The sequence below is a fragment of the Lynx rufus genome, unplaced genomic scaffold, assembly GCF_022079265.1.
Source record: "Lynx rufus isolate CCGP_SWC_20201006 ecotype Redwood Valley unplaced genomic scaffold, mLynRuf1.p SCAF_1, whole genome shotgun sequence".
In the NCBI taxonomy this organism is placed as follows: Eukaryota; Metazoa; Chordata; class Mammalia; order Carnivora; family Felidae; genus Lynx; species Lynx rufus.
The window spans coordinates 21,363,273-21,389,763 of NW_025814823.1; the positions used below are offsets into that span (position 1 = coordinate 21,363,273).

Genomic DNA, 26,491 nt, shown 5'->3' on the forward strand with positions numbered 1-26,491 from the left:
TTCTAAGTTTGCTGAGTTTTTAAATTGGGAATGAATACTGGATTTTGTCAGATGTTTTTCTGCACCTATTGAGATGATCAGCTTTTCTTTTTTAGATTAATGTGGTGAGTTATAATGATTGATTTTTGAATGTTAAACCAATCTTATACTCTTGGAATAAATCCCACCCAATTAAAATATTATCCTTTTTATATATTGTTGGATTTAATAAAATTTTGTCTAGAATTTTTTACATCTGTGTTCATGAGGGAAATTGTCCAGAGTTTTCTTTTCTTGTAATGTCTTTGTGTGGCTTGGGTATCAGGGTAATGCTGGCCTCCAGAATAAGCCTGAAAACATTCCTTTCTCTTTACTTTTGTGAAAGAGCTTACGGCGATTGGTTGTTTTTTGTTGTTTTTTTTTTTCTCTAAATATTGTAAGGATTCACTAGTAAAATCCTATGGACCAGAATTTTTCTTACAGGAATGTTTTAAACTAAAAGTTCAATTTTGGGGAAATAAATATATAACCATTCGGGTTATATATTTCTTCTTGAGTCAGCTTTGGTAGTTTATGTCTTTCAGGGAATTTGGCCATTTCATCTAAGTTGTTAAATTTTTTTTTTTTTTTTTTGCCTAAAGTTGTTCATAATATTCCTTTATTATCCTCTAAATATATGTAGAATTTGTAATGATGTCACCTCTCTCATTTCTGACATTGGTATTCCTGATAAGTGTCTTCTCTTTTTTTTTCCCTAACCAGTCTAGCCAAAGGTTTATCAATTTTACTGATCTCAAACAACCAGGCTTTGATTCCTTAGATATTCTCAATTAATCTTTGTTTTCTATTTCATTAATTTCCACCTTCATCTTTATTATTTCATTTCTTTGGCTTCTCTGTGTTTGATTTGTTCTTTTCTAGTTTCTTACGGTGCAAGTTAGGTCGTTGCTTTGAGATTTTTTTGTATTTTTTAATGTAAGCAGTTCATTGGTATAAATTAAGATACGTTGTATTTTTATTTTCATTCAGGTCAAAATACTTTCTAATTTCACCTTGGATTTCTTCTTTAATCAGTGGGTTACCCAGAAGCATGTGATTTACTTTCCAAATATTTGGGGATTTTCCAGTTAGCTTTCTGCTATTGATTTCTAATTTAATTCCATTGTGGTGAAAGGACATAGTTTGCATGACTTAAATCCTCTAAAATATATTGAGATATATTTTATGGTCTAAAACAGAGACTGGCAAACTTTTTCTATAAAGGATCAGACAGTAAATAGTTTAAGCTTTATGGGTCACACACAGTCTCTTCTGTTACATATTTTTTCTTTTTTAAGAAACCTTTCAAAATGTGAAAACCATTCTTAGTTCATAGGCCATATAAAACCAAGCTAGATTTGGTCCCATAGTCATACTTTGCTAACCCCTAACCAAGAACATGGTCTCTTTGGGTAAATGCTTAATGTACTCTTTTTGAAGAGAACGTGTATTCTTCTGTTTGTGGAATGTTCTAGTGTTGAGTTTACTATGTCCTTGCTATGTTTCAACTTGTCCTAGCAACTATTTAAGAGATTATTTAATAATAATTTAATTATTATGGAATTATTTAATTATTGAAGCAATTATTAAAATCTCTGGCTATAATTATAGATTTGTCTGTTTCTGCTTACAGTTCTATCAGTTTTTGCTTCACATATTTTGGACCTTTTATCATTTGGGGCATAAACATTTAGGATTATCACATCCTCCTAATTAACTGACTTCTTTATTGTTATGAAATGACTTTCTTTACCCCGGTTATACCCTTTGCTCTGAAATCTTACTTTGTTTTTACTATGTTAATACAGCTCCACCAGTTTCTTTTGACTAATGTGAGCATCAGCATGGTATATCTTTTACCATCCTTTCATTCTTAACATTTTTGTTATCTCTATATATAAAGTGTGCTGGGTCTTTCTTGCTATCCAACCTGACAGTCTGTACTCTTTGATTGGGATTTTTAATTTTTTTTTTTTTAACGTTTATTTATTTTTGAGACAGAGAGAGAGACAGAGCATGAGCAGGGGAGGGTCAGAGGGAGGGGAGACACAGAATCCGAAACAGGCTCGAGGCTCTGAGCTGTCAGCACAGAGCCCGCACAGAGCCCGACGCGGGGCTCGAACTCACGGACCGCGAGATCATGACCTGAGCCGAAGTCGGCCGCTTAACCGACTGAGCCACCCAGGCGCCCCTGATTGGGATTTTTAGATCATTTACATTTAGTGTGATTACTGACATAATTAAATTTAAGCCTATCATCTTGCTATTTTCTTCTTTTTTTTTTTTTAATGTTTTATTTTTTTATTTTGAGAGAGAAAGAGCATGTGCAAGGGAGGGAAAGAGAGAGAGGGAGAGAGAGAGAATTCCAAGCAGGCTACACACTGCCAACACAGAGCCCAACATGGGGCTGTATCCCACGAACCGTGAGATTATGACCTGAGCCAAGGTCAAGAGTCAGACACTCAACCAACCCAGGCACCCCCTCGTCTTGCTAACTTCTATTTGTTCCATTTGTTCTGTGTTCCATCTGTTCATTGCTCCTTTTCTCCTTTTTCTGCCTTCTTTTGGATTGAGTACTTTTTTTTTTTTTAAGTTTATTTCTGTTGAGAGAGAGAGAGAGAGAGAAGCAGGGAAGGGGAAGAGAAAGAAAGAGAGAGAGAATCCTGTCAGCACTAAGCATGACACAAGACTCGAACTTACAAACTGTGAGGTCACGACCTGACCCGAAACCAAAAGTTGGACACTTAACCAACTGAGCCACCCAGGCGCCCCTGGATTGAGTACTTTTTTATGATTCCATTTTTTGTCCTTTTGGCTTATTAGCCATAACTGTTTTGTTATTATTCTACTGGTTGCTTTAGGGTTTATAGTCTACATATTTAATTTATCACAATTTACTTTCAAGTAAATTTATACCACTTCACATATAATAAAGGAACCTTATAATATCATATTTCTATTTTTCTCTTCCTGGTCTTTATGCTATTATTGACATATATTTACTAATGCATATTATAAATCCCATAATACATTGCTATTGTTTTTGTTTAAATCGTTATGTTAAAAGACAATTAAATGGGAAAAAAAAACTTACATATTTGGCCATGTAGTTACCTTTTCCAGTGCTCATCATTCCTCTGTGTAGATCTGTATTTCCATCCGGTATCATTTCCTTTCTGTCTGAATGACTTTCTTTAACATTCTTGAAGTGTAGTCTGTTGGATATGATATTAAATTTTCATTCTGTGAATTTTCAGTCTTTCCAACACTCTCAGGTTCAAAGTGAGTAATCACCAATTAATCTACTCCCTACCATACACTACTATAAATAGCCTGGGCTAAACTATAAAAGAGAAAACTGAAAAGGAGGAGCATATTGTACAACCATAAATAACCTAGAACCTTGCCTCTAAAAGTCCAGTTTAGGACAAAGGAAACTTATGGTATGCCAGGGTGTTAAAAGCCACTGAATAAACATGGGGCATCTTCTTAGATATCAATTTTATATTCCAAGATTTTAAGAAAATTTATAAGCATATTTACACTAAACATAGGGCTTCTATGGTATGTAATGCAACCTTTATATTAAATTTAAGACAAGAAACTGAAGAAAATTCTAGTTTGGGATCAAGCATTCTCAGGCAATTACTCACTTTTCTCTACTATTAACCACACTTTTATGAAAAAGTTTGAGAAGCTGTGAACTTGATTATTCACGATTTATTAAAACCTCTCCTAAAATTGGATGCTGTCAACAAATATGTAGGTTATTCATAGAGGTTTTTATTTAATTTGAATATGCATTTCTGAATTGACCACTATATCCTGTTATTCAGCTCATGAATCATTTCTTATTGTGCTCATGAAAAGTAAACTTAATTCCAAGTTTTTAAAATACCCATCATTGGGGCGCCTGGGTGGTTCGGTCAGTTAAGTGTCCGACTCTTGATTTCAGCTTAGGTCATGATCTCATGGGTTATGGGATCAAGCCTCATGTCGGGCTCTGCTCTGACAGGGCAGAGCCTGCTTGGGATTCTTTCTCTTCCTCTCTCTCTGCCCCTCCCCCCCCCACACATGCACTCTCTCAAAACAAATAAATAAGCTAAAAAAAAAACCTATCATTATTCCTGTGAAGGACTTTTACTTACCAGTTCTTACTTTTATGGATATCAGCATGCCTACACGTCATTCAGTACCTGCAACACTGTCCAATTTTCTGAATCCAATCCAGAATTGAATAAGAATACACATAACAAGTCTGTTAGAAATAGGCCTAAAACAAAGAAAAATAAGCTGGCTATGAAGACCCTGCCAGAAAATCCACTTCTAAGACTGCATCCTAAGGAAATAAAGCAAAAATTTAACTGTTAGATTGTCCCTTTTAAAAATAGAGAAAAAAACACATATAATATCCCCAAATAAGATACTACTTAAATTATGGTATATCCTTATTTTATGTGGAATACTTAGCCATTAAAGGATATTATAGCTGAATATTTATTGCCAGGATAAACAACAAACAGGTATGAAAATTTAATAAAAGGGGCTGACAGTGGTTATTTCTGGGTTTGGATTATTAATTTTTTTTCTACATCTTGCTCATCTTGTTGTCTATTCTTTAGTATCAACTGCTTGTAATAAGAAAAACCCAAAGTTTCCAAAAATACTAATTCAACATGAGTATTTGTTCAAAATGATGAGGTCATCATTTGTTTATCCATTAATCAACAAATATTTGCAATATTATGTAAGACATAGTCCTTGCCCTCATGACTCTTAATTTGTGAGAGAGAAAAAGGCTATAATGAACAATCTTGGAAACTTTTTATTCCTCTGTTTCATTCCCATTACTTTATTGCCCAGTCACTCTCTCTTATTTATAGTGGACTTTGGCACTTGGCTTTCAGTATCTGTCTCCCCTGCATTTCCTGCCATGATGTGCCAGTTCAGTGTCCATATGGACAACCTATCCAACAACAACCTTGAATTCTGACTCCACCAGCTTACGACCATTTCATTCAGTGATCCATACCCAGAGCCACACCTTCAACCTTCTGATCATCAAGAAATTGTTCCACAACCTTAGACTCCAATATTCTTGATCTGTGACCACACCACCTATCATTCCAATTTTTTCACTCCCTTCCTCTCTAAACACTTGCTTTCTTACCTTATTTTAACTTCTGTTCCTCAACCATTCCCTTTTCTTTTTTTCAGACCACTGTCTCCAGCATAGCTTCATATCTTTTCCTATCTAGCTTAGTTTCCCAGATACATCAGTCTCTCCTGCTAATAACCTTGCCCCTGGCTAATTCCCTCTCCCATTCCTTAGGACATATATTTTATGCCACTTTATTTCAACTCCAACTTGCTACTTCCCCTATGCCCTTATCTTTTATGTCTCCTTTACCAGAAAAAAAAAATCAAAACTATAAGCTACATACCTCCTAACCTTCTTGCTCCACATTTATAAGTTATACATTTAATTATCTTCACCTCCTTCCTTCTAATCTCAGAGGAAGTATCCTTTTCTTCCAAGTCAACTCCTTTAATGCACACCTGATCCCACATTCCCTAATCTCCTATAGATCTTTCTTTACCTTTATTCCTCCTTCTTTCTAATCTCTTCTGTCTGCTGACTCTCCCCACATTTTATAAATATTAAACTCTCTTCACTGTAAAATCTCCTCCTCAATTCTATAAACTACTCCCTACAATGATCCTTTATTTCTGTTTTCAAGAAGAAATGAAGAGCCTTGAAATAGTATAAATCTGCTGTAATTTTTCTCAATTTAAAATAATTTTCAACCCAACACAGAATTCTGCCACCATCAATGAATGTATTGAAAGCATACTAGCAAACGTTACTAATGACAAAATTGCCAAATCCCATGATCTGTTTCAATTTACTTGACCTGTCTTTATATTCTGATAATCCTAACTCCTTTTTTCCTGAATCCTCTCTCCCATTGGCTTCTAGAACATTGAGCTCCGTTGGTGTCCCCTTCCATCCTTCTGCTAGTTATTCTTAATATATTTTTTTTGCTGCCTTCTCTTACTCTGCCCACTTAATAATGTTAGTTCTCATTTCCTCTCACTATATTCAGTCTCTATGAGGAATGGCATCCAGTTCCCCCCAAATTTCAACATCCACTTCTGAGTGGTCACTTCTTAGTGACTCCACTTCTAGCCCCAGCCTTTCTCTTAAGCTTCAGATGCACGTGCTGAGCTCCCTACTGAACTTCTCTATATGGATATCCCAGTGACAGTCTTCCATATTAAATATGTCTTCACTGAACGTCTTATCTCCTTCCCCTTTCCCAGTTTTCTATTCCACGCCCTTACACACATACACATAAAGCAAAATCCCCAGCCTTCCTCCATTTGCCTCTATGCTGGTTAATTATACCACTGTTGTACTCTACAACCAAGTGAGGAACCAGGCAGTCATTATAGATTCCTCCTCATCTCTATCCCATTACTTCCCTAAGTCCAAAATTTCATTATCTCCCCCCATGACTGTAAAACCACACAAAACTACTTTCATTTACTTAAATAATTAGAACACATTTTACATTTCCCCTAGTATTTAAATTATGAAATTACAGGGGCACCTGGATGGCTCAGTCAGTTAAGCATCTGACTTTGGCTCAGGTCATGATCTCACTCTTGGTGATTTTGAGCCCCGCATTGGGCTGTGTGCTGACAGCTCAGAGCCTGGAGCCTGCTTCAAATTCTGCGTCTCCCACTCTCTCTGCCCACCCCCCCCCCCTCATACTCTGTCTCTCTCTCAAAAAATAAAATAAATTATGAAATTACAACTATGTTACCTTCTTAGCAAACTAAGAAGGCTTATACAGAAACATAAATAGCCTCCACTATTCCAAGATCAGAAACCTTGTTTATACTCCTATACCTAAGTGTTTATCACACAGCAGTTATTGCTTTACTATCTGTTCACTTTTGAATAAGGTAAACATGGCATACTTAAAGTAACCATAATAATTATTAAGCTGCATATTAAACCGTTGGATAAATAATAGGATTCATATTAATTTTAAATAACAAAATACAATTTTATACCTTGTTAGTTCATCAGAAATTCTTTAAAACATGTACCACACACATAGCTATATACATAAACCAAATCAGGAATTAGATAAACTAACAAACTGAGTTTTCTCTATAAACTGAGCTTCCTTTTATTCCTATCCTGTCACTGACACCATCACCCTATCTATGCTCCCAAAATGATGAAAGCAAAGGCATCCTTGTAGCTACTCTTGGAGTAAGAATAGTATACCCTAGGTGGATCAGAGGGGTCCCACTGCCTCCCGAAATCTTTTCTGCTTTGCTTTCTGATGCCTGAGAGATGGAACCATCTATTCCACAAAAAAACTGCAATTTTCCTGAAGGAGAGAAACAAAGTATAGTATTTAATAATGCTAAATGACTGTACTTCAATAATACCAAGACACAAAAAACAAATGTAGAGCCTTCCTTTGTCAACTGGGAAAGGAGGGAGGAAAGTAGTATATTGTTAAGGGGTCTTCACAAGCAATGCCTTCCAAATCATTCCTGATTTTTTTAATATTCTTTAATGCACATGTATTTTGTAGTGGGGGGGGAATTTTTCAAAAGAGAGTCCACAGGTCTAGTTTCAAGGGCAAATAAAAGTTATTCACAAAGTATTTTTATATCAAGTGATTTAGAAGAAGCTTTGAACTTTATCATAATTAACAACTGTATGTACTAACATTTTCTACGTCTAAAGGATTAAACTTTAGGAACTTTCAGTTTTATATTCCTTTCCTTTTAAAGGAAATAGGAGTATAAAGATAGATGGGAGGATCATTAGATGTAGTCACATGCTACAAGAATTTCTTGTCAGGAAAAAGTTTTGTATCTGCCATAGTATAGTATGAGTAGTTTTGCAGTTTATTAAAAATATTGCAGTTAAGTCACATGAGCTTTGAGTTGTTCTGCCAATGGCATAAACATCTAATGGTTTAAAAAAAAAAACCTATGTTTATAAAATACATCCTCTAAAAAGGAAAAAAATTAGTACACATGATACTTCAAACCTCTTATGTTTCTTTAAGAGTTTCTTTAAAATTAGGTGTATGCTCCATATATCCCATCCTGAGTTCACAGGGCCAAAAGTTAACAGTATAGGGTCATCAAGTAAATTAAATGTTAACAGCAAAAATTAAAGGACTTAAATTAAAAACATAGGGTCTAATCCTATGATGAAGAAAAGTGAGGAAAAAGTGTTCCCACAAGAGCTGTAAACTGTTCACCTATTTAAAATAAATTACTTCTTCAGAGCTGCCTTAAAAAGTTAATTTGTTTTAAACACATAAGCATTTCTTTGCCAAAAAAGAATGCTGTATTTTTTCTCCTCATTTCCCTATAGATTTGTACTACATGAAAGAAATAATGTTTTACATATTAAGAATAGAAATGTAGCATGAGGGTCAATTGTCACAGAGAACTCATCACACGTTCTCAGTCATATCTCCAAGAGACCAGAGAGGGTCTCAATTTTACTTCTGTGTACTAAAAATAAGAAATGAATGCTAATAAATTCCTGGCTCCCTGTCCTCCTCAACTTCTAGGCCAAGGCTCACCCCAAGTCAATAAAGTCTCTGAGAAGGTCATGAGTTATAATTTTTTAAAGTTTTTACTCAATGTAAAGTTTATTTTATTAAAACCCTTCAATTTTCTTTTGATAAAGGATCAATAGATCCATCTCTATTATTTACAAGTCCTTTTTATTATCTTATATTGTTCCCCAAATATCAACATTTTAATGGCTAGGACAAAAACTTAACTAATGCTTAGTATATTTCAGACCATATATGGTATAGGATTTACTGTTCTAGGTGTGTCACTTTTTGAGAGGGGCTCTGTTAAACTGCAGCATAACCATTTACTTTTTTTTAAGTTTATTTAGTTTTTTTTTTTTTAGTAATCTCTACACCCAACATGTAGAACTCATGCCCTGACTCTGAGGTCAAGAGTCACATGCTCTTCCGACTGAGCCAGCCGGGAGCCCTATTAGTGGTCATATTTAAAGAGTTATCACACGTAGGTGGTTATGAATTTATACTCAGTAGCTGCAGGGGGCACTCTGACAATGGGTAGCAGCTTTTACAAAGAGGTATGCTTTAACTGATATGATTCTATGACTCTATTATTTTAAAAACAATATTCTAAAACTCTGTATTTAATGTTTCATCTAAAGACAGCAGGTTCACACAATTTTAAAAGGTAGGCAACTGAAATAAGTGGATTTATCCTTTTTCCAGGTATCCTTATTGGTAAAGGGGGTGGGAGAGTTCATACTTCTTCAGTAAATATTAATCATTATTAATTGTAAATGAATTTTAGTTCAGTCACATACTCTGTGCCCAAGAATATGGAAGCAAAACAATTCTTCATATGGGGGGAAAAAGCCTTTATACCTCCACAACCTTAAATCAGAGTTGAAAATATGTATGAATCTGTTCTACTTCCATAATACTCACTCATAATATGATTTTTTAATTGAAATAGATATTTGCCTAATTTTCTTAAATATTACAAGAACTTAAAATACATAGATCATTCCTAAGCTATAATACTATATGCTTGATTTAATAAATCATTCTACATTTAATTTATATCTTCCTGGGGTTAAAACTATGACTTACTGGTAAAAACTGTCACCTCAAGCAAGTTAGGATTACCATCCCAGGCACTGAAGTTAATTATCAGAGCCCCCCCAGAAGGGGTGATCTTACAGACATGACTCCCAGATTCAAATTACATATAATTTAAATCTTCCATCTGCCACTAAGATTGTAGCTAACTTTCATCACTAGTTTGTTTTGCATCTTTGGATACCTTAAGATCATTTAGTTGGATTCTCCATAGCTCTCAAGTTTTATGACTATGATCACAACACTAAACTCATGGTAACAAATGGGATCTAATTCTTTATGAACAAGAGAAGCAAATGTTTTTAAAAAGCAGATTTATAAGAATTGTGTGACCCATCCATCCATCAGCACCCTCCAGTCTCTTAACAACATCCTCAATTATTGATTTTTTTTTTAATGTTTATTTTTGAGAGAGAGAGAGTGCTTGCAAGTGGGGTAAGGGCAGAGAGAGAGGGGGAGACAGAATGTGAAGCAGGCCCCAGGCTCTGAGCTGTCAGCACAGAGCCTAATGCAGGGCTCGAACCTACGAACTATGAGATCATTACCGAGCCATGAGATCATGATCTGAGCCCAAGTAGACACTTAACCAACTGAGCCACCCAGGCACACCTCAATTGTTGATTTTAAAAAGTAATTCCATAACAATGAGATAGATAGTGAAAACTTACAAACCTCTTCTTTACTTTCACTTCCAAGTTTTGCTTTTACAAATACTTTTTGTTGTTGTTTTTCTTCTGTTAACTGTATTTGTTAACTGTTCAATTTTTCTTTTCTTTTTTTTAATGTTTATTTATTTATTTTTGAGAGAGAGAGTGAGTGAGCAGGGTAGGAGCAGAGAGACGAGGAGAGAGAGAATCCTAAGCATTCTCTTGGAATGAGAAGAGATCGTACTCTCAGCCAAAATCAAGAGTTAAGAGTTGGCTGCTTAACCAACTGAGTTACCCAGGCGCCCCTCTATCTTTCTTAGAGACTTATCTCTTTATACATTGAGGATATTAACCCATTATCTGCTTTATAGGTTAAAAATATTTTTCAGTTTGTCATCTCTTTAATATTTATAGTGAATTTTTTCCTGTGTATTTTTTGTGTAGCTACCAAACAATGATCTCCAAGATTCTGTGTTGAACCTTTTTATCATTCTGCATATCTCAGTGACCTCATCCAATCCCATAGTTTAAACTACCATCTACAATTGATCAACTAGTAAATCTATAGACAACATGCAAACCAAAGTTTTCCCCTAAATTCCAGACTTCTAAATAAAATCCAATCCTAATATGTAGTTATCTATAAAGTGAGGATGGGGAGGATGTACTTAGCCCATAGACATCTCAAAATCAATACTTCATATATCAAAATCCATCAAACCTAGTTTCCTTATCTCAGGAAATGGCACCCACAGCTACTCAGCTGCCCACACCAGAAACCTAGGAGTCCTGTGACATACCTCCTTCTTGCTCTTCTCCATATATAAAGCCTCCTAAACCTCCTCTTTAGTCTTATCTTCCAACTTCTTCCATCTTTACTTACTCCGCTCTAGCCATATGGGCAATGAATGTACCAGTCCTTCCTGCTCAGGATATTACCATATGTTCTTCCTTTGCTTAGAATGTTCTTCCTTTTTGTCCTAGCTAATTCCTAAGCCTTGGCTTAACTGTCCGACCTTAGGAAAGCCTTGCTTAAACCTCCAGTGTTAGGTAGGTCTCCATGGTGTATGCTTTCATTGCATCTGTATTTTTCTGTTACAGTACTTATCACAGTTGTAATTTGTATGACTATTAACTTACACATTGTTTCTCTCACTAGACCACACCACAAGAACTGTGACTATTTTGTCACCCCACTTATATGCTCAGTACCTTGCACAACACATGACACAGAAGAGGTGCTAAAAATAGTTACCTAGAAATACCTACATATTAATACTGAATAAATAAATCCAATCCCTTTCGAACTTCATTTCACTCCCATTTCTACTTCTTTCGTTCAAGTACTATTTATTGCTTGCCTGGATACCACAATAGCCTCTGGAGGATCTGACCACTGCTCTCACATTTTCTTTTTCTTGCTTTCTTTTTTTAAAAAATTTTTAAGTTTACTTATTTATTTTGAGAGAGAAAGCCTGAGTGGGGGAGAGAAGAGAGAGAATCCCAAGCAGGCTCCCACGCTATGAGAGCCGGATGCGGGGCTCGAACCCACCAACCATGAGATCATGACCTGAGATGAAATTAAGAGTCACACTTAACCAAGTGAGCCACCCAGGCACCCCTGCTCTCACATTTTCTAATCTGTTCTCCAGTATCCTTGTTAAAGTGAGTTTCTAAAATATAAATCTGATCATTTTACTCACAGGTTTAAGATTTTTCAATTGCATCAATATAAAGGTGACACACAAGGCCCTTCATGGTTTAACCTCTATCCACTTGATCAGGCTGAACTTTTCAACTCCTCTAAAGCCACGTAGCAGCAAATCACACAAACTACCCGAATTTCCTTGAACATGCAGGTTCTTTATGACTTCTGTTTCATTACACTCCAATGATTATGTTTAAAATGTTTTCTGTGGCAGATTTCTACACTTTCTTTCACACTGGAATAACCCTAGTCCTGTAAGGCTCCACAAAGGAATCCCTCAAGATATATAGCTCTACTTCTGGAAAGCTTTCCTGAGCCACTTATTCCTAACCTGGTTTAGGCATACTCTTACTCTATTTTTATCAAATTGTCATTTTTAGAGAATTTATCTATCTTCCATTAGACTTTCAGTTCCTTCCTTGGCAAGGACTACATATTTTTCATCTCTGTATATCCAATTCTGGTATGGACTTCGGTAAATGTCTGATTAAATCTGTGTGCCAAAACATATCAAACCCATCAAAACATACCTACCTGTGGGAACTGGTATTCCTACTTCTGGGAAATCTTCCAATAAATAAGCAAACAAATAAGAAAGTCAATTAGAAAAGGTATATGCATAAAAATGTTCACTTTAGAATTTTTTATAATAGCAAAATATTAAAAATAACCTAAATGTCCAGCAATAGAATGGTAGAATCTGCTAATGACATGTAGTAGAGCAATTTAGAATGAAGATTGTAAAATTGATATAGTAATTCACAGATGCTTACAACATGTTAAGTGGAAAAAGACAAAAAAAACTATTTCACAGCATGACCTTTTAAAATAGCTATTGACTCAAAGGGAACGTGAAAATCGTATGAGTAGTTTGTGTGGACTGTGATTTCATTGCCTTTATTCAGAACTTTATAAATGTTGCTATGATAGCTTCTCAATTATAATTACAATGAAAAAAACTTAAAATTAAACCCATATCATTAACCCATGTGTATATATCAGTGTATGCACATTTATATATACACATAGTTTTATGTGTGTGTATATATATATATATATATATTTGTGTGTGTGTACACGTATATTTTTTCCTAGTTCTGTCTTACGAAAGATCCAAGAAGCAGACACTTTATTAGCATAAGCATACCTAGCCTTGGTCTCTAATACCATTCTGCACTAACAGGAAACAGGGCTCCTTAGAGAAAAGGCTAATTCCAGGGCTGGAGCAGAGTTAAAGACAAGATAAACATGGAACATCTTATTATATCAGAAAGTAAGGAAGTGCTCAAAAAAAAAAAAAATGATGTCGGCATATCACAAAGACATAGTACCCAACCTAAAGGTGCTCCCACTAGCTTAATCTGGGACAATTTAAACACCAAAATAATTAAATACAGACTCAAATATTTAGAAGTGAAAGATCATGATGTAACTTACCTTCAAGTGATTCAGAAAAAAAGTATACAAAATATACACATATAAATAAATATAGGTAAAACTCAAGAAAACAAAGCAAATACAGAATGGAAAAATAGGAACTCCTAAGTTAATGCAGATAATAAATAGACAAATAGAGTTCAAAGGGCTCTTTGTTCACAGAATGCTATGGGCTGACTGGTAGATGTGGAGAGAGCATTAGATTTGTTGACTCATTTTGCAACCATTATGGTAAAATTGTATCAGCAACAGTTGATTCTAAATTTAAATGGGAATTTTGATGATGAGCAGGATGCATCTTCAAATATTTCCCCACAATTTGCTTTTTAATTGCCAGGAAGAAAAAAAACAAAACCCAGAGTAACTATAGAATGGAAAATTCAGGCCACATATGGATCAGGTGATCAAAACTAATTATTATCAATGAGGGAAAGATGGATAGCATGTGCTTCTAAAAGTGATCACCTGTGCAGCAGTCCAGTTGAGAATATATATATAACCCCAATTTAATCATGAGGGAACATCAGACAAAAACAAAATAAAGAATGTTTTATTTAAAAGAGGGGTGGAGTGAGAAGCTATATTCTTTAAAAATGTCAAGGTCAGGGGTGCCTGGGTGGCTTAGTAGGTTGAGCATCCAACTTCGGCTCAGGTCATGATCTCAACATTTGCAGTTCATGAGTTCCAGCCCGGCATCAGGCTCTGTGCTGACAGCTCAGAGCCTGGAGCTTGCTTCTGGTTCTGTGTCTCCTGCCCTCTCTACCCCTCCCCCACTTGCTCTCTGTTTCTCTCGCTCAAAAATAAATAAACATTAAAAAAAAATTTTTTTTTTAATGTCAAGGTAATAAAAGATAAAGGCTGGAAATGTTCCAAAGTAAAGGAAGCTAAAGAGTCATGACAACTAAATGTAGTACCTGACACCAGTCTGGCTCCTATACTAGAGGGAGAAAAGCTACAAGGATCAACCTACAAAATTGGAATATGGAGGTAGATTGAAGTATTAGTTCAATGTAAGACTATCAAGTATTCATGGGTTACAGGTCAGAATGTATGTAAATTAACCTAAAATGGTTCAGAAAAAAATTGTATATAAATATACATGTATGAGGTGAGAGAGATTTTGCACAAGAGCTAGCAGATGATAAGGATGTTCTATAAATTATTTTTTTTGAACTTTTTGTAAATTTAAAATTATTTCTAAGTAAAAAGATTTTTTAAAAATTGAGTCCACCTTAGAGAAACAAGACCAACAGGAAAATAAATGTTACTTTAAGACCCATCTAAGCAAATTGTTTTTAAAACATTCTCCAGTGTGTACTAAATTTTCAAGTTATTGTTCAAAATGTTTTCAAGTCTTCATTCTTTTGTAAAAGATGAAAAGACCTATAGCTTTCACAGTTTTATCTAAATAAGTTAATATGTTGAAGCCAACATTCCATCAGTTGTAGCTTTCTTATTACAAACAGCAGGAGGGAAAGAAAGCATTGAAATTACAAAACCTCTGTTCTCCACATTACCCACATTTACCATTCGTTTGCTGGTGATTGCATTCCAGTTTCCAAGTAAAACCTCAGATTTTAAATTATGACTTCAGTTCTACTGTTATGACAAGTAAAGAGTATGCAGAGACTCAAATGAGGTCTGTGGAAAGGAGTGGGGTAGGGCTGATTAACTCTTCATCATATTGAAGATGAAAAAAAGCTGAAAACTTGTACCCTAATTGAGTACCTAAATAACTTCTTTATTTTCATAAAGTACATCACTATGTGGAGTTTTAAAGTTTGGAGAAAGTATTCTTATTAGTTTTTACCTCTGAATTTGATGATTTGATGTAAAAACACTTTCTTTTTTTTTTTTTTCCTTTAAAATTCAACTCAATTATTTGCACCCCCTTGTGGTCAAACATAAAATTCGTCGTTTTCAAAACATCTTCCAATTGGGCTTTTTGTTCAGGCATAGGAACCATGTTACTAGATTTTGTTTTCCTCCTGTTTTGGTGAATTGAGATTATGAAGGGTTTTTGGTTTATGAAATAGTATTTTAAACAAAACAGGACTTAAATCTTCTAAAAGTGACCTCTATATAAACTTCAGTCTGGGCAAAATGGAGATAATTGCACCAACCTCAAGGGTTACTGTGAGGATTCAAGGGGAAAGTGCATATACTTGCTTAGCTGACACACAGTAGGTGCTCAGTAAATGTTATTTGCCAACATCATCACTTTAGAATTCTCTTGACAGACTATATCGTAAAGGGGGTTAGATAAAAAATTTACCAGTTCATGCAGTTCAAGTACAATTGTTCCTTAAAGATACCACTTATCCAGACTTACGTCTGGCTGATTCTCACCACAGATATAGTATATTTTTAAAGAACAAAGAATATATACTTATCTCTGGATGACAGAAATTTGGGTAGTTTTTACTTTATATTTTACTTTATATTTTAGACTGGCCTCATTTTGCTCTTCCCCCCTCCTTAATTTTAATAATTAGAAAAAGCAATAAAACTATTCCACTTCCATATGATACTCTTAATGATACATTGACATCCTTATTCATCTGGCAGAGACTGTTACTCATATTTGGCAAAAATAATTTGTCAGGCTACTTTATCATTTTAAGGAGCTTTTGATCACAAATGTTTAACTCCTATTGGCACTAGCTTAGCTTTTTAAGACATAAGAACCTATTTTAAAAGATTAGTGTTAATGACTGACAACAATAGCTAACATTTACTAATATACCAACCGCTGTTAAAATGCACTTACTATATTACCACATTTACATCCATACAACCCAATAATAGCATTACACCTTTTACAGAAGATAAAAATTGAGAAAAAGTAACTTATAAAGCTAATAAGTAGCAAGGCTGAGATCCAAATCCAGGCAGTTTAGTTCCAGAGTCCACCCACTTAACCAGTGCACAGAAGCACCAGAGATGTAAAACAAACATACTACTTTGCAACATTACTTCTTGATCTCAAATTATTAAAATCCATTTCTTTTCTAATTGTACCTCAATAATGCAAATCATGCTAGCCTTCTCCCATTTCCCTACTTCTTCGTACTTCAGGCACTTTCAATATCCATCATCTTCTTTAACCCTCGCAATGATATATGTATGTTTTTGTATACTCCTACAGTTACTTACGGTTTATCACAAGTTGTTTTGCAACAGAAACTGGAAAAAAAATGTAGCAATACCCCAGCTTTTAGACTGTTGGATTCTTTAGAAAGCTTATTATCACTTGGGATCAGGAAAAAATTAACCAGACAAAAATAATCTTAAAATGTAACAATATAGGACCAATGGCAGTTGTTTTGTTTTCATTTTCATCTTAACTAGCTTGGTGGCGGGTAGGATAACTCTCCCAAGCATATGAATGCTTAAAAGAGGTTTCTAAGGAAGGTGTTAAAATATTGACAAGTTTATCATCAATTATTGCTATCTTAGCGTCCAGTTTGGGGACGTGGGCACAGATTTGTCTACGTTTTGTGCCTCTTTCTACTTACTAGTTCTAAGATTTAGGGGCAAATTTCTTAATCTGAGCCTCGAGTGCCCTCATGTATAAAATGACAATAATACCTATATAACAGGACTGTTTTTAGGGGCAAACACGATCAATCCATAAAGCGTTTATTTAGCTCCGTGCCAAGCCAGAGTACAAAGTACAGTACCACAGTGTACGTGGTATCTAGCTATTATTACTTTATTAACGTGCCGCACAATGGAAACCCGTCTTCGATAGTTTCAGTTCCTTTACCACCCTTTAAAAAAAAAAATCACCCTAAGTGATACCCAAAGACTACCCATTCACCTCCCCAAAACAGAGCAGAATGTTTAGGAACATGTGAGACGGTGAGAAACTGGACTCGATGAAAGCGCCTTCGAAACAGCCTAGAATCGAGAAGGGCTACAACACACTTAAGTAATCCTTCACTCCAGAGCACACGCACACCACACACACACACACACACACACACACACACACACACACACACACAAAGTTGTTGAGGAGGGGAAACCACGCCTCCTGTGTGTGCTCAGGTTGGATCGCACAGCAAGAAACAGAGTGCCCCAAGTTCCAGAATCTGACAGATGCGGACTCATCCACGTGCTTGCAACCTGTGCCTCCTTGGGCAAATTACTTAAATTCTCTGAGCCTTGCTTTCCTGGTCTGCAAACCGATAATAATAATAGTACCTACCTCATAAAGTTGTTCTGAGGCTTAAGTGCAATAGCTCCTGCAAAGCGTTGACATACAGCAAGTGCTCTACACACAGGCGGGGCTGTTTTAAGTACACGTGTATCCATACACAGGGTCTCAGAGACACAGTCCGTTGTTAGTTTAGACACTGGCAATAAAACGTTTTTCTTTTCGTCTAGGCTGCACCCTTATTTGTTTTCCTCGAACAGTAAAATAATGCCGATCGACTGACAAGTCATCTATGGACCCTCGGGCCCACAGTCCCCACAGTTCCTCCACGTCCGCGGCTGAGCAAAGAAGCTGCACGCACGCGCAAAAAAGGAGGTCGGAGGAGAGACTGAGGAAGCAAAGTGCGAGCGGCGAACAGCGACGATTCTGCGCATGTACAAGGCGCGGAGGTTGGGGTAGGAGTTTGCGCATGAGCAGAAGTGTCGGGAAAGCTAGAGAAGGGTTAGGAGGCGGTATTGACAGCTGTGGAGGCAGCCCGCGTTCCCGGCATGCCCCGGGGCGGCGGGGTTGGCTCTAACGAATTTGAATGAGGAGCCTCAGCGCTTTCGGCGCCATTTTCGAGTGATGCCTGATCTCATCAATCTAGCGGGAGAGACGGGATAACCTGTCCGAGATTATAGCGCCGCTAGGACTCCGCCGAAAAATCACTTAAAAAATTGCCAAAAATTACTTCGTGCAAAGGGCAGCCCGCGGAGCTTCACCAGGGTTGGCGCAGACGGTAAGAACCTGAAGAAGTAACAGCGGGACCTGGGAGGTGGCAGTGGGGGACCGTCAGGCGATGGGGGGGGGTGCAGCGAGTGGGCACTGGGTCCGCCCTCATTTTAATTGCTAAAAATGAGAGGAGATGGGGTTGGGGGTAATTGAGTGTCTGCGAGTGGGCGGCGGCGGGCGGAATGTGGCGGGAGCGCGGAGAGACGGGGGTGTGGGGGGAGGGGAGTTGCAGTTTGAGCGGGACTCTGACGGGCTGCGGCGGAGCAGCCGCCGCCCAGCAGATCTGTCAGCGGGACCCCCCGCCCGGGGCCGGGCTCGGGGCGCGGCGGGGCTCCGCAGGCCGGGGCTTCTTGACAGGAGAGGGGCGAGCGTCCCCTCCCCCATTTGCCAAACCGAGCGGTCTTTAATCGCAGTTTTCCCGGCCCGCTGACGGCCGTCTTCTCGTGACATGAAATTTAAGATCTACGGAAAATTAAGGACCGAGAGTCTAGTGGGTGCCTCCAGTCCGTCGTGCGGACCTGCTGTCCGCGGGACCCAGCACTGTATATTGTGTTAGACGCTGAAGCGTGAGGTGCCCTCGGAATGTGGGTTTCACAACGTAGCCCTACGGCTTTGCGCTCCTCGGTCCCGGCAGGAGTAACCCTGACGGTGTCTGGCTTTTCCAATTTGGGCAAGATAGGGCGGGGGCAGACTTTTGAGGTTTCAGCGGGCTCCTAGGGAAGATGCTGGACTTTCGCTTTTCGCTCGGGATTTTTGTCCTTTGCTCTCACGGTGTTGTTTTTTCTGGGGGGGAGGGGGTGAAAGATAGGGTTTGGAGCTTGCAATTTCCTTCTCCCAGTTGCACTTTTCTTAGAAGACTCCTCCGATCTCTGAAACATGTCTCAGGGAAAAAAAAGCAATCTGTGAAACTGTATTGATGTTTTCCTCACGAAAAAGTCTTAGCCCGGACAGCTTAACGGTAATTTTGCGATCTCCACCTTTTCTCGGGAACTCTCTTGACTGAGGCAGAGGGAAGAGGACTGTTATTTGTCTTTCCCTTTAGTGATTTTTTTTTTTTTACGTCGTAGTTTCTACCAATTCTTAGTCGATAACTCTTGAATGATTTGAGCCAGTTACGGTTTTAAGCAGTACTTTATAAATAATGGCCTTCGTAAAAATTATTCATTAAAGATCTGTTAGGTTTTGAGTCTTTTTCTGCGCTGAAGGCACCGCTGATTAACCCTTTGCCGGTGTGTTTCGCATGTGGGGCGCGCGGCTGTGGGTTGCGAATATGCAGGAGATGGGTTTTGCAGCAGCTATTCAATTGTTCGCGAAGAGGAAAAACGCTTTCTGGGGACCGCACTCACACCCTCTTTAGGACCACCTGCCTGAAGAGTTTTTCCCCCTGGAATTGATGTAACGATTGATTGATTTCTTATTTCTGTAAAGACTGGAGGACCCGCCCTCACTTAGAATCTGTCCCCGAGGAGAATAGGAGAGCGCAATGTGATGTTTTTCAAATTGTGTCTAACGGAGCTCCCAAAACACCGGACTTGTTACCCCCTGATTGGCTGGAAGGGAGCGGGACTAGGGGGTTTGAAAGTTGAACACTAGATTGTGATTCTCGACTTTGAGAAAAATACTTTTAGAGAACCACGGAAATAGTTAGGAAACGTTAAGACGGGGAGTTTGGGGGGTGGGGGGGAAGCTGGTGTTTAGTATTTTTTTTCTTCCATAAAGGACTTTCGAACAGTTCTGAAATGTGTATTAAAAGTAAAACTGAGGATGCAGTTTTCGCAAAAATTGTAATTCTGTTGGCTGAAATTGCAAGATTTTTATGTGTTTGCCCCTGTTATCTGTTGGTTAAAAACTGACTGTAGGGTCTAGGGATTTTATTTCTTTGGCAGAAAATTTTCAACTTAAGCTACACATTTCGATGCAGATTTCGGGAGAATTGTTTCTTTTATTTTGATGATAAGAAACTTAAAATTTCTTAGGAACGAGCCTCCCCACATTGCCCATAAAAATTGTATGTATTTAAATTTATTTTCCACATCTAACTTAAAACACATGGGTTTTGCAAATTCAGCCATTGCTGTGGACTTAAAACTTTATTAACAAGAAATTTACGTTGCTTAATTTAGACAATACAACAGGTAAGTATGCACAGGTGCTTATGTATGATTTCATTCCTTTGATAAATTCACTGTGAAGAAATACATCACATACACCATTGTGGGTGTGTTGTGTCTTACTTGGTTGGTTTTCAGTTCATTTTTGTTTAATGTTGGTTGAGACAGCCGTCAATATATTTCTATTTATTACCAAGCTTGTCATTCCGTTTAATTGCATCTTGATAAAAGGCGGGTGTGGTTTTCAAAGCAAATCGGTGAAGTCAGTGATAAACAAGATAGCTGTAGATACTTTTTAAAAGATTTTTTAATTTAATACAAATTAATGTTCTTTTATGAATAGCAGTTGAAATTTTGAAACTTAGTTTGTATTCTAACATTAGGTCAAATATACATTGTTAGAAGATATTCAAATGAAAAGATCCCACGACTTTTAAAATCTCTGTAGGGCTATAAATATAATTTATATTGAGTGAAATAGCTGAGTTTATAAATAATGCTATTTTGTATTGCCTTCATAACAAGAATTGCAATTGTGGAATCTTTGTTCATTACCTTTCTTCAAAGCTGTTTATTTTGAATCATCTCATGAAAATTTCATGAAAGGTGCTAATTATCCTCTCTATAAAATTTGACTTAATGAAGTTGTAGGAGACCTCATTTCTGTTTTAAGTGTAATTTTACCTATGATACAGAACTATCAGGTTTTGCTTTTTTTACTGTTATTTTGGGTTTGGGGTTTTAATTTTCATTCAGATTATTATGTGACTTGGAGAGTTTTGAGGGTGGGGTAAGAGAGGGCTTTAAATTCCACCAGGCGGGTTAAACTTAACCATACTTTTTTAGTGCTTTGGTTTATGAGGGTTTTTGTTTGTTTTAAGGAGTGATGGTGAAGAATTGTTTTATTTAATAAGCCATTTTTTAAAGAAGTGAAGGATTCCTTTATTTAAAATACTACACTTAAAGCTTGAGAATGTACTAGCACCTAAATAAAAATGACAGCATTTAAAATATTTTCTCTTTTTATGTGATGGGTTTTTAGATTTGTGGCCATGTAGGTATGAGTTCCAACATGTATATTATTATTACGTATAGTATCCATATTTCTCTGTAGAAATTGATAATTCTCATTTTCTGTTGTAAGGACTAGAAAAGTCATTTATTCCCTCTGGAAAACAATGGTGGGTAAAGGTGTTGCCAGTAGCTCTACTCTTTTTAAAGCTATGTTTATATAACATGGGGGAGAGGGAACTAGAGAAGGTAAGGTGTCAGTCTTCCTGGTAGCATTGATATTCATTTGTTTGCCTTTCAATTTTTTTTAAAACTCCAAATAAAAGTGCAATTTTAGACTTTGCTTTAATGCTATTAACTTGCCTTAGTTGTACATTTACAAAATGTAACCTCCAGTGTTTGCAAGTAACACTACATTTTTTCTAATCGGATTAATATTACTTTTTAATGTTACCAAAAACTGGAACCAAGGATGAAAATTTCACAATAGCTTTCATATTCTGGATCCCTTGTTTCATCATGTTTTGTGTACTACATTTTTGTTTTTTGTTTGTGAAGACATGTATATTTTCATTTCTGTTTATTGGCATGCAGTAACAATATACTTCAATATTGGTCAGTTAATAAGATTTACAAGAAAAAAAAAAATGCCCAGAGACTGTATTGGGTATTTCTTCCATGTGATACATAAGCTTTCTCCAATTAAAAAAAATCAATTAATTACACTATTTTGAAATTTTATTGTATAAAAATTTGTCTCTCATTTTAAAAAATTTCACTGGCCTAAAATTGGCTTTTTTCTTTTTTCCTTTTGTTTAGTGAAACTTAATAATTCCCACATTGATTTCTTTTTAACCCTTTTTTAGAAGAAACAGGTTATTGGTCTGATTATGACTAGAAAACACATTTTAGAAAGAACTGTCATGCCAGAGTGTTCATGTACATGTAGTTTTGTTATTTCTTACTGTTACTAATTTTTATTTAGCAAACTTAGAAACACTGTGGCCAGACAACTAATTTGGCATGTAATTAGACTCAAACTATGACTTGCTGAAATTTGGTAGCCCCACATCTCTTAAGACCAAAGGAAATCAATAATAAACTACCGCTTTCAAATAAGTGTCAAAAATTAGATTAAGTCATTTTTGCTAGTGATAGTATTAGACTTTAAAGTCGTGATTGTCTTAATAAGAGTAGTATCACTTTTAGAATTTCACGTTACTAATAAATGTTTATATGTTTGATTATTTGCATATACAAATGACTGTAGAGGCTTCCTATAAATATTGCTTTCTTATAGGGAAATGATTTTCCTTTGCCTTTTTCCTCCCCAGTGTCTGTCTTAGAGATGCTTTAAAGGATCTCCTTTTAGAAAGAAAAGTTTCAAATATGAACTGATATTAAGTATACATATTAATTTTATTTTTAATATTTTTGTCTAATTATGAGAAGGTTAATATACTTTTTTTATTACTTTCATATTTCACTAAAAAGTCTTTGCCCTGGAAAAATTTTGCACTGGGTTTTAAGTGTAAATAACTACTTTGTAATATGTTTGACATTGAGTTGTACTAGTTTGGGGGGGCTACATCTTTTTTTTTCTTATCATACACATTTGGTTTAATATTTGTCTTCGATCCAAACCTCTTTTGTTCTTTATTGTCTAGTATTTGTTGTTTCCCCACTATTTAAAAACTTTTGGCATGGAGTACATAATGGTTTCTATTTTCTTTCTGTGATTTTTAAAGTTGTGACACCTTAATTTTCAGAGTGCTCAAATATAGAAAACTTTGTCTAGATCTTTTGAGAAGGACTATGTAGAAATGATTTTAATGTTTCAAAATGTCATGGTTTTTGGGTTGATGTTTGTGAGTTACATATGTGTGCTATTTGTTGTTAAATATTTGGCGGCAGAGGAATAAAGGTTTTTTGGTTCTCATTTCTTTTCCTAAGCTATTCTTAAATAACAGTAGAAATCTGAACTCGTTAACATACGGTACGGTATAAACCTATGGTAATTTAACAACTTTATATTTTTACATAATTGCCATTAAATCATTAAGATTCAAGTGAAACAAATGAAGAAGCCACTTCTATACATTTGGTTACACCATCTACCTGGAAATATTAAAAAACCATTGGCCCAATAGTCATCCACTTATTACTTATAAATATTTTAATTTATTTAAAAAGTTAATTCTAAATTTTTTTTCTGTTAGAACTGTAATGTCTTAAAATATTTGGAAATATCAGTATAATTGTTCACTTGGGCATGGCAAAAGACCAAACTTAAGAATAGTGATTTCTGTCATCATTAAAATGTTTGATAATTTGGGGAGAAAGGTAGTTAAAAATTTATCTCTGTCTCTTGAGTAGTTCTTTTAACTGTGGATTTTATGAGTTTTAGAAACACAAACTGTATTTCTGATATTTTCCTTATGGAGTCACCTTTACCAGTCCGCCAGCACTTACACACACACAAACACACACACACACACCTTTGAAAATGAATGCTCTAAAGAGAAATGAAAGCAGAAACATATTAATCTGATTTGTTTGAAGAGGCTTCAGATGATAAAGCATATCACAGGTGTTTCTAATCAAGTTATTTCTGCTTAAAAAACATTATTTTCAAGTTAGGGTTTCTTTGAACACAGGCAAGATTGGGGTCATTTTGAAGATTTTTACCTTCGTGTTCAGGGATCAACTGTGGAACTGCAGGAGGCGGAAATCTGTTGAGTGTCTTCATGCTATAATACATGACATTTTTATTGCAGGTTTTGACCTTTAGGAGAGAGCCAATTCTGGAGAACAACCTAACTTCTCTGATTGAACACTCACATAATGCATTGGAACATGATAGGAGATTAAGGTATACTAATGAATTTTAAAAGCATACTATTTCATATCTTTGCAGTATAATTGGACTAGACCATTAGTAAAGCTAGAACTTTTAGGTGAGCTAAAACCAATAAAGATTTATTAATAGACAGAAATCTATGAAGTGGTCAGGTAGGCTTCTCTTATTAAAACTCCACATTTTTTAATATAATTGCTATTCTCATCGACTTTTATTAGATCCAGTCCCAACTGAATTTATTCATTCTAAAAATAAGAATATATATAGAATATATATATATAGTGATTTTTCTTTTTTTTTTTAAGGTTATTATACTGGTATATAAAGAAGAATTAAATAGTACACTTTTCATCTCATAAAATGAAAGGTTTAAATCAAATAGAATTTGGTGCTTGGCTGTTTGACAGGTATAATGATAGGTAGAGCCTATAAGTTTAGGTAAGATTAATGAGACTATTTTAAGAGAATTTAAAGTATTCCAGATACCATCCTAACCAAAAGTGGCATTTTGGTTGAAACTGAAAAACCCACTTTCTTAAGCAGAAACTAGTATCTTACTCATAGGTACTCTGAATAAAATAAATTGTTCATATCAAAAATTACAGACTATAAAAATGTAGAATGCCAAAACTTCCAGTAACTTAATTTTGCCTCCAAAATACTTTATCACAGAGCCACTTTTCTAGTATATTTTCTTTGATTTTTATAGTTTTTTGAAGGTTTCAGATACTTAGCTAATAAAAATTTTGATTGTTTTGTAAACAGTGACCTGGTATAATGAAAATGAACTTACTGAACAATATTACTAAGCATTGGTTAATTTTTGCATGGTAAAAATATTAATCACGTGATAAAGTATTAACCCTAACGTATTTTTTAAAAAAGTATTTGCTAAAGTGAGGTTTACTAAAATAGAGCATAATATGAATTTTTCTTTAAATTTTTTTTCACCTAAAAATATTTACTTTATATGCTTACGATACAGGAGAGATAGCAAAGATTTGTTTTCCTAAGAAAAGTGTTAATTTTGTCTTATGAGTGAAGTGTAATTGTCATATAACTGCTTGTATCTTTAAATGTTCAGTTATTTTAAAGCAAATTCTCTAATGTGTGTTTGAACATTGAGATACATAACAAAATATTTAAAAACTAATATTCAGCATTTATTATAAGATATTAGATAATCCAGGAATGTGAATCCATTAACAGTTAAAGCTAAATAAAATGTTAAAATTTAATAGAAATCAGTTTAATATAAGGGCAGAGTTCACATATTGATATCATTATACTGTAAGGTGTCACTAAATACTGTTGGAGATAAATACAGGGTATTGAATGTCTTCATAGCTTAGATTTGAGAATGTTATAAATAAGCAGCTTAGTTTAAATAAGATGGAAATGAATACAACTTTTTCCCCCTCTAACTTAGCCAGTGATTTTCAGATTAGAAAACATTAAGATGAAAAGTGAAAAATGTGGTTTCTGAATGTCTGAAAAATAAAAACAAATCCAGATTCAATTTATCAGTTTCAATCCAGATATCTTTGCACACAGCCTATTGTTAAATGGAGGAAGAGTGATAGCTTTTGAGTTGATATTTTAGATAAAGACATCAATCCCCAGAGTTTCTAATTTAGAGAGTTTATGATTTATGATCTTTTAAGTTGTCAAAACTTATTATTTGGACACAAACATTTAGCACCATAAAATCATCTCTCTATAACTATATACTGGCTTATAAACTTCCAAATTTTTAGCTTAGTAAATAATCTAACATGTAAGAGATTTGGTGCAAATATTAATAGTTTTCTTGTATTTGGTCAGCTCTTACAGGATAAGAAACTTTAACCTAATTGGTAGTGTGTGTTATTTTAGAAGACAGGTTAATAAAGGCTTTTACTGCTATGTGTGATTGGCTATCCTTTACCCCTTAAAGGACATTTTCTACGGATTTTAGGTGTTTTAAATTTGCAAACCTGATTATCTATATCTAAGCCTTGGTAAGTACTTTATCATATCAGGATTTGGGAAAAAGACTTACTGTGGTTTTTTTTCTCTGATA

General features: G+C 35.5%; 2 long non-coding RNA genes across 6 annotated transcripts in view; one reads left to right on the forward strand and one right to left on the reverse strand.

Annotated features, from left to right (window-relative positions):
* Positions 1–17,815, reverse strand: part of LOC124511968 (uncharacterized) — a 36,791-nt gene extending 18,976 nt beyond the window's left edge. The window contains exons 1-5 of one of the 5 annotated variants that reach the window (XR_006962028.1): positions 17,728–17,804; positions 12,612–12,644; positions 4,167–4,291; positions 3,133–3,233; positions 2,490–2,618 (exon numbers count right to left, since the gene is read on the reverse strand). This is a non-coding gene — a long non-coding RNA (uncharacterized LOC124511968). Of the gene's footprint in view, positions 1–2,440; positions 2,619–3,132; positions 3,234–4,166; positions 6,653–12,611; positions 12,645–17,727 lie in introns of those variants that run through there. The other 4 variants (XR_006962022.1, XR_006962034.1, XR_006962010.1 and 1 more) reach the window with 4 other exon arrangements.
* Positions 17,816–18,034: 219 nt separating this feature from the next.
* LOC124511957 (uncharacterized) overlaps positions 18,035–26,491 on the forward strand; it is a 49,231-nt gene continuing 40,774 nt past the window's right edge. The window contains exons 1-2 of the long non-coding RNA XR_006962003.1: positions 18,035–18,454; positions 24,347–24,441. This is a non-coding gene — a long non-coding RNA (uncharacterized LOC124511957). The remainder of the gene's footprint in view (positions 18,455–24,346; positions 24,442–26,491) is intronic.